Source organism: Tenrec ecaudatus, unplaced genomic scaffold (assembly GCF_050624435.1).
Source record: "Tenrec ecaudatus isolate mTenEca1 unplaced genomic scaffold, mTenEca1.hap1 Scaffold_90, whole genome shotgun sequence".
In the NCBI taxonomy this organism is placed as follows: Eukaryota; Metazoa; Chordata; class Mammalia; order Afrosoricida; family Tenrecidae; genus Tenrec; species Tenrec ecaudatus.
This window is the reverse complement of record NW_027459699.1, coordinates 239,715-247,980: the sequence shown is the minus strand read 5'-3', so window position 1 is coordinate 247,980 and position 8,266 is coordinate 239,715.

Sequence of the window (8,266 nt, the reverse complement as noted above, 5' to 3'; positions counted from 1 at the left end):
CTGCATTGTGTCTTCAAAAAAGTCTAGTAAGATGACCCCTGTGAGTTCCCCTGCCTTGAACTGGCTGAGCAGGTCCCATCAGAGGCCACTGTTTTGAATAACTGTGTTTTGTTTTGTTTCGTTCTGTTTTATTTTACAAGTGAATTTCCAAGAGAACTTGTCTGCAATCATCCACTAATTGCAGAGGCATTTTTATGTTTTTGTGTATGATCTAAAGGCAACACTTTCTACGTATCCTCATACATGATGTTACAAAGTACACAGGAAAAAAAATGCTACTTTTTTTTAAGTATTACTGACATTGTCCCATGATATAAAGATTGGGATCTTTGAAAATATTTTCCTTTTCTTTTACTGAAATCAGATCTCACCCATAGTACAAAATAGAATGTAGTCAAAGGCAATTCATTCATTTCAATTCATTATATATAGCTCACTTTTAAAATGGAGAATACTTCAGAAGTTCTAAATCTCCATGTTTAGTAATGATAGAATAATATTTATAATTATACAGCTAGAGTCGCTTAACTCTTTGGCAGTGAAGCAATTAATCACAAATCCCCTATTTGTGGGATTGGATAGCCTGTCATAGTGACTTTAATATCAACACACCAGAAACTTTCCTGAAACAAGTTACATACCTACCCAGGTTTCCAAACGGGTAAAAAGCCGTGTGCATGTGTGTGTGCGTACTATGTTTACTACTGAATACAACCTTCAGATATATGAAACTATTGACCATAAAATCATGGAATTCTGAGCATACTTGGCACAAGTTTCAGTACAACTTAATAAAAGATGTAGTATTAATAATCACATTTCTTTCTCACACGGGAAGATGGAAAACAAAGCTAAATAATATAAATACTTGCTCTACTCAGGTTTTTTAATCTCCTTTTTCAAGTGAGAGGGGTGTTATCTATAGTCTATCTATTGGCTCATTTACTCAAAAGTAAATTTATGTTTAAATTCTTCTACTCCTAATATAGTCTTCCCTCCGTATACACGGAGAGGGGGACCAGGACTCCCAGCAGGTACCAAAATCTGAAGGTATAAGTCTCTTACATAAAATGATATATTGTTTGCATGCGACCCATGCACATCTCCTGTGTACTTTAAATCACCTCTAGAGTAATGGTAACACCTAAACCACTACACATGCTATATAAGGAATACTTTGTGCTCCCTCAGTCTCTGAAGGATTGCTTGAGCACTCATCACTCAGTTGCTCTCCCCCACCAAATATTTCCCATCAGGAGTTGGATGTAACAATGATGCAAAACCCTGAGATACAAATAGTCAACTGAATTTAAAGATCAAGTTTAGTAGCCTGTCAATACACCATCCAAACAAATCACATGTGTTGAGTGGGTGTAAGGACTTTGAGAATTTTCTTAAGGATTCCACATGACACTGGTTAAATATTGGGCTGGTGAAAGCACAAGGTCAGCAATTCAAACCCTCCAGCCACTCCACAGAAAAAAGATGAGGCTTTCTGCTCCAGCAAAGATTGACAGTTTGATGACTATGGGTCAGAATTGACTCAGTGGTGGTGGAATTGGCTTCTTTGGTTACACCAGTGGTTCTCAACCTTCCTAATGCGCGACCCTTTAATACAGTTCCTCGTGTTGTGGTGACCCCCCCAAACACAAAATTATTGTCGTAGCTACTTCATAATTGTAATTTTGATACTTTGATGAATCATAATGTATATATCTGATATTCAGGATATATTTTCATTGTGACAAATTAAACATAATTAAAGCAGTGATTAATCACAAAAATATGTAATTATATATTGCTAAATATTTTTTCTAATGACAAATAAATGAATTTTTGTCTTGAAGTATGGTATATCATGGGTGCCAAAAGTAAAATAAAATGCTACATTTTGCAAAAGTATGCACAAAAGGCCAACATCAATGTGATGCTTGCGATAGCTTTTTTCTCACCAGATCAGAAGCATGTATTTTCCCATGGTCTTAGACAACCCCTGTCAAAGTGTTGTTCAACACTGAAAGGGGTGGTGACTCACAGGTTGAGAACCACTGGGTTAGACCGTTTTTATTTGAAAATTCTATACATATGAGCAACACAACTTACAAGATGTAACTACATCATGTCATACATTAATCATTTTCCTTAATTACATATATATACAAATTCATTAAAACAGTCGTTCTATTTTTAAAGTCGGGCCAAAACAAAGAGAAAGCTGATCATACTTCCAAACAAAGGTACACTAACATCAAATGCCTAATTTATTACTTAACTCTTATCTATAAAAATGGATCAATTAACCTAACAGTGGTGACAGAGAGAAAGTTGCTGACTGACTGGAAAAGTCCTTCCTGTTTACAAATATATATGTATCATAAAATGAAAACGGTGATTATTAATTACACTTTTTACGATAACACTTTAAAAATAATAAAAATTTTAAAAATAACACTTTTAATCAGGGATTTGAAACCGTCTTCACAGTTCAGTTATAACCAAGGAAGCAAAACTGAAACAGACTGGAAAGAATTACTGTCTATGCTCTTTTGGAAAGTTAATCTGCCTCTTAGAAAACAAGGGCAGCCCAATCAACGCCTAGCCACCACATCTCTTAGCCTGCAATCAGAAACAGCACTGCCATGCTCAAAGATGGCAGCTGCACCAGTTTGAATGTGTATTAACCACCCATCCAATCTCCTAAATTAGGTTCCTAAAAGGACTCCCTAACCCTCTGCCAAATCCTATAATCCAGGGATAAAATCTACAAGATTTCCCATTCCGGTTTTCTTTCTACTTCATCCAAATTTTAAAATGTGGAGTCTTTTTTGATTTTGCTTCTTCAGACATGATTGAATCGGATCAAAATCCTGATTTAAATTAATATAAACTTACAGCCATTGAGTCCATGCTGACTCACTTGGACCCTGTACAGGCAGAACTCCTGCCCCTGTGAGTTTCTGAGATTGTAACTGTAAAGGGAAGTAGATAGCCTCTTTAAATCTTCCTCTGAATCAAAAACAAACCAAATTCAGTGCTACCACTCACAATGACCCTACTGGGCAGGGTAGAACTGCCCCTGTGGGTCACACCGCCACAAGTCGATTCTGATTCACAGTGAGCTTCCTAACTTTGCTCCATATGATTCTCAATCACTGTATTCTCTTTAAGTACACTGCCAGGCCTTTTCCTGCAAGTCACTTCCCACTGGTTTGATCCACCAATCTTTCCATTCTTAGCCTAGTTAGTAGTAGCTAAGTGGGTACATGTTTGTGCTGCACAGGGCCTCTACTATAACCAAACAGAGCTCTCAAAGAAGCACTTCGTATATCGGGTCGCTATGAACCAGAGCCACCTTAATGGCTGTGGGTCCAAGGATACATAGGTGCACAAGCACAGTTACACACATACACACACAGTGGGTAATTTTTAGATGGAAAAGAGAAACAATGAAAGTGAACTAAATCTACCCCCTGCAAAAATCTGAACTTTCCTATAGGATTGTGATGTTGATCAAATTACCACACTCTAGAACCAATCCACTGTCAAGACCAAAATTTGATGCCCAAAAAAATCTAAACTGATAAAGCTTGTTTGGTCCCTTGGCTGCCAAAATGCTAATAATCTAGTATACATGAGCATGACTGAGAAATTCACATTTGCTTTTGTAATCAAGGACAGCGTCTAAATGCTTAACTTCTTCATGGATAGAGTACTTTTATGAAGACAAAAGTGGCAGCTGTTAATGAAGACTGAGTAAGAACACCTAAGAGGTTAACTCTAGGTCTCCTGGTTATTTCCTCAGTTGTACAAATCTGAGACCTTTCAATACATGCTATATGTGGAACCAGAAGATGTTATTACACATGGCATTCATTTCATATTCAACATTAGTTAAATGATTCAGGCACTACTCTGGATGCTGGGGATACTCTAGAAGGCAAACAAAGTCGCTATATTCATATACCTTATATGAAAGTGGAAGAAAGAAATCAGAAATTGTGATAAGAGCGGTAAGAGCCCCTAATAAAATGATTAAACAAGAAAAAAGAAAGCAATCTTAAATAACTCCAAGAGAGCAAGACCCGAGGAAAGGAAGCTAATTAAGTATCCTTTTCAGTTTGAATTAATTAATGTTAAAAAGATATCCAGAAAGACAGGGAGATGGAGTGACATTGTTTAAACTCCAGTCCAGAGCTTGAGCCAAGATCAGACTTCAGACACCAGTGTCTTTTATAATGCCTATTAATGCTTCCGCTGTGGCGTTTCACCTTTTACAGGACAGTCTGAATAACACAAAGAGGAACACAGGATAGACTACAAGGTTCATATGCCCACCACCCCACTCCCAATCGGTTTGGTTGATATTCATAGCAAGATGGATCTAAAATCTTTATGGATAAGTCTCCAAGAAACACAGGTCAGCGGTGTAAAGCAACAATAAATGAAAACTCCCATTTTCCCCACTTCTAAATAACACCCCTGCCAGTAGAACATCCCCATGAACAGGGATGTAAGGCAGAGTTGTTGATTTTGTGTATCACTTGTGCTTTAGAGAAGTAAATTCGGTTCAGGTTTAGATTTGCTCACACCTGCCTTGGGAAACTCGGTTAAGATTCTATTCTCCTATGCTAGCTACATTACACTCAAACACTTCTGCTTTTCCACTGAAACCTTACAATGCAGCTTTTGGAAGAAAAAAAACCCCGATTCTGACTCTCTGGAGATGATTTTTTTAGGAATACTACTTCCAAACAGCCATTCAGTGCTTCAAAATAAGTACTCATCTAATTTAATTATGACGACTTCACCAGACAGTAACAGCCCAAGATGATGTTTACAAAGGCACTTGTCACTCCCTTTAGAAGTACCAATGTAGTTGGTGGGGGGGGGGTGCGGGGAGTGGGTGTTTCATACTTTCGGTGTGTTTATAGTCTGCAACCAGTGATAAAGTGACACTTGAGATTATTTAAAGAGCAAAGCACTTCAAGTTTGGGACCTCCCGTAAATTATCCTACGTTCACTGGGTTGCCTCAGCCCCCAGGTACCTGGGACAGGTATTCCGAGTCGCCATGTGCTTGTGCTAGGAAGCACTCTAGGAAGGGGCCCCGGGATGCTATTTTACCCGCCGACGACAGGCTCCAACATTAGGAGCTACTCCAGCGGAGCTTGCAGCCACACCACAGCAGCTCGGAAATAAACGTGACCCGCCCAGCAGCCAGGCTTCGGCCAGCGGAGCGAGGTGCAGCCTTCCCAGTTGCTACCATTCACAAGCACTTGCGCTCTGGCCAGGCAACCTTTTGGACACGCATTCTTACCCCCTTGGGCAAAGTAGGGCATTAGGGGTGAGGCCCCAGGGCTCCTCGGCGGCGCTGGGATTTAAAAACACGTCCGTGAAGCCCACCACAGGTTTCCCGCTCCTAAAACACACTTCTGCGTGAAGAGACACCTGAGTGGCAGGCGGGTCCGGGGCGCCCGCGTAGACGCGATGGCGCGAACGCCGCTCTCCGCTCAGGCGCCCTCAGGAGGCGCCCGAACGCGCCACCCGCCCGCCAGGGACATCCGGCCGCGCCTCAGCAAGGCGTCCTGTGGGCCGCTCAGCGCACGTCTTCCGAGCCGGCAGGAAGCGCGGCACGGGCGCCGGAGCAGCCGGCCCGGACCTCCAGGAACTCGCCGCAGGCCAGCGCGGGGCCCAGGCGCCGCCGCGACCACCGCCCTTGGCCGCCCTCAGCCGCGCAGCATCCGGGTCCCGCGCCGCCGCTCTCACCTGCCCGGCGCCCCGCGCAGTGCGCTCCGGATCCGGTGAGCCGTCAGTAGCCCCAGCCGCTGCCCGCCCCGCTCGTCACCTCACGCCCGCCGGGCTTGGCACTCCGCCTGCCCGCCGCCGCGCCGCCTTCGTCCCCGTCGTCGTCGTCCCCGCCGCCGCACCGACTGTCGGAGCATGCGCGCCCGCGCCTCCCATCGAGCTGTATGACTGGCGGGTCCCTGAAGGGCCCCGGGACCCCCAGACCCCCGCCTTCCATGCACGCAATAGGAAGAGGAGGGATTGGGCGTATATTTGTGACAAGATGGGCGGATCCTACATTTAGGATGGCAGTTTAACTTTGACTGGTCTGGATCTCCATATGAACCATATCAGTAGGGTGTGAACTCCACCTACAGGAACCAAGCTATTGGTTGCAAGCTTGAGGGAGAATTAATCCATTGTCTTCAGCAGCAGGGAGCAGAGCACGCCCATCCCAGTCAAGGAGTATTTGTAATTCCTGCATTTAACATTTGAATGCTTACTTTCTTGGAATGTTCGAGCTTGGAGTCTTAAAAACATATTGCCCAGCCCCTCACTTTACACAAAGAACAATAAAAGTAAGGTAAAAATATTTGCATAAGGCCTTCAGTCATCATCTTCAGGCTCTTAAAGGGGTAGGTTTGGCTGCTGGTCTCACATATCAAAGAGCCAGCAAAGCATCAGACATCCTGTCCTGCCCACAGATAGTGGCATGTTCAGTCCCTTTCACTGCCCTTCTTCTCCCAACTGCCTGCAGAGACCTGCACAAAAAAGGTCGAGCAACACACACAGCAATGGTGTGGCCAACAGAGGGAAGAGAAGGAAGGGAAGAAAGGTGGTGGTGGGGGGGGGGGCAGAGGTGACAGAAGAAGAATAAGCATCAGGTGTCAGGGGAAGCCAGCCCCTAACACATCATTATGAGTCCGGTGGGCGCAATTGTATAGCGATAATAAATAAATATTATAGTAAAGTTACAGAGCATAAGAGAAATATTGAAATAAATGGAGTCAGACACAATTCATAGTAGCATACTCAGCTCAGCCCCGCTTGGTGGTCTACGTGGAAAGAGAGATATTTGATGCTAACCCAGGTTTTTATATTCTCTGGGGGCATGCAAGCCCCCTAATGACAGGTGAGGACCCATGTCACAGGAAGGGGATGTGCTATAGGTGATACAGTAATGAGAGGGGATGGTCTATGGAAATGCAATAGCAAGAGTAGAGATTGGGGGGTATACATGTGACAAGATGGGCTGATTCTAGTTTTAGGATGGCAGCCTAACCTTGGTCATCTTTGGATGGGTTTGACCTCTCTGGTGTCTCCTACAAGGAAACAGACAACTACTATCCTTATCAGAAGGGAGTGAATCCTACTTGTTGTGGGATAAGCAGTGGTGTCTGCTTGCACTAGATAGCTGATAACTCTTAGGGAGAATGACCCCTGATCTATTCCTGATGACCTCCAAGTGCATAGTCATTTGCAAGCAGCTGAGTTTGGAATATATTTGGGGTAGACAGCTTGGGAGAAATCCCTCTGTTTCCCACAATCAGGCACTTGGGGAGAGAAAGAAAATCTGCCATAAAAACAAACCAGCTTGGGGAGCTGATTAAGGCACTGTGATGTAATGAGGTAGATCAGGGAGGAGGTGTTGAAACCAAACCCAAACCACATCTACTGTCCTCACTAGTCTATTCTGACTCTCATAGGACAGAGTAGAGTTGCTCTGTGGGGTTTCCAAAAGGATATATCTTCAGGGGAACAGACAGTCTCATCTTCTTTGGAGCATCAGGTGGGTTTGAACTGCCAGTATTTGGGTTAGCAGGCCAATGCCTTCCTCACAGCACCACTGGGTTCCTTGAGGGTGTCAAAAGGGAGGTACAAAGACACAGATTCTTGGATTTTTCTTCAGGCAAGAGTGCACGATTAACGACAATTATTACTACTGGCAAACTCATACATAAAGAATGCTGTCTTTAGAAGCAACATCTGTACAGGTGGGATCAAATTTCCTAGCTTCTATTGGTTTGTCTACTGCTTCCCCATATCTGACATATAGTAGAAACCTGGTAAAAAATAATTTTTTTAATTGACCCAGAAAGGTAAAGAGGCTTGATCAAGGTCAGAGTCAGCTGGTATTCAAATTGCTAAGCCCTTTAATTTGGCTGAAATCCCTACTAGTCATTCCTCATGACCCCCTGAAATGACCTCACCATGCTCCTTGGATTCCCAAATATTTTTGTGCCAACCTTCCTCAGCTTCATAAGAACATAGAGGAACCATTCTCAGACTCAGGAGGCTGGTAGCACCTGGCAGAATTTCTGAGAAGAGTCAGGAAGCATTTTTGTAGAGGCTGTAGGCATGACACAGCCTGCCTGCTGATAGCTCTTCCTCCTTCCTCCCTAGGGAGCGTCAAATGAACTTAAAATTTGTGAGGATCCTGGACCAGGTTATTTTTAATCTTTCCTTCCCTACACCACTCCACAT